The 266-nt window shown below is 44.7% G+C and overlaps 1 pseudogene; it reads left to right on the top strand.

Annotated features, from left to right (window-relative positions):
* The window catches only part of LOC107687845 (intron-binding protein aquarius-like), a 58,905-nt pseudogene that overhangs the window by 58,161 nt on the left and 478 nt on the right, over positions 1–266 (top strand).

The following is a 266-nucleotide window of genomic DNA, read 5'->3' as shown; positions in this document are numbered from 1 at the left end:
GCGCTTTTTCTTCCCCTTCCTAATTCCCCTATGACCACCAGCACTCCACCTGACTGAGGTTAGGTGGGAAATTTCCTGCATTACAATCTCCTATGCTGGACCTATGGTGTTTTGGTTGGTTCTATGACTTCATAGCAACCACCTTACTGATGGTCCGGACTAGAGGCTTCTCTGGAATCGCCTTTTGAGCGGGGTTCCGGCGCGGGAACCATGGTGGGTGAGTATGATCCATTTTATATATATATATATATATATATATATATGTA

The sequence above is a fragment of the Sinocyclocheilus anshuiensis genome, unplaced genomic scaffold, assembly GCF_001515605.1.
Source record: "Sinocyclocheilus anshuiensis isolate Anshui unplaced genomic scaffold, SAMN03320099.WGS_v1.1 scaffold197, whole genome shotgun sequence".
Classification (NCBI taxonomy): Eukaryota; Metazoa; Chordata; class Actinopteri; order Cypriniformes; family Cyprinidae; genus Sinocyclocheilus; species Sinocyclocheilus anshuiensis.
This window is presented reverse-complemented; position numbering and strand designations above follow the sequence as displayed.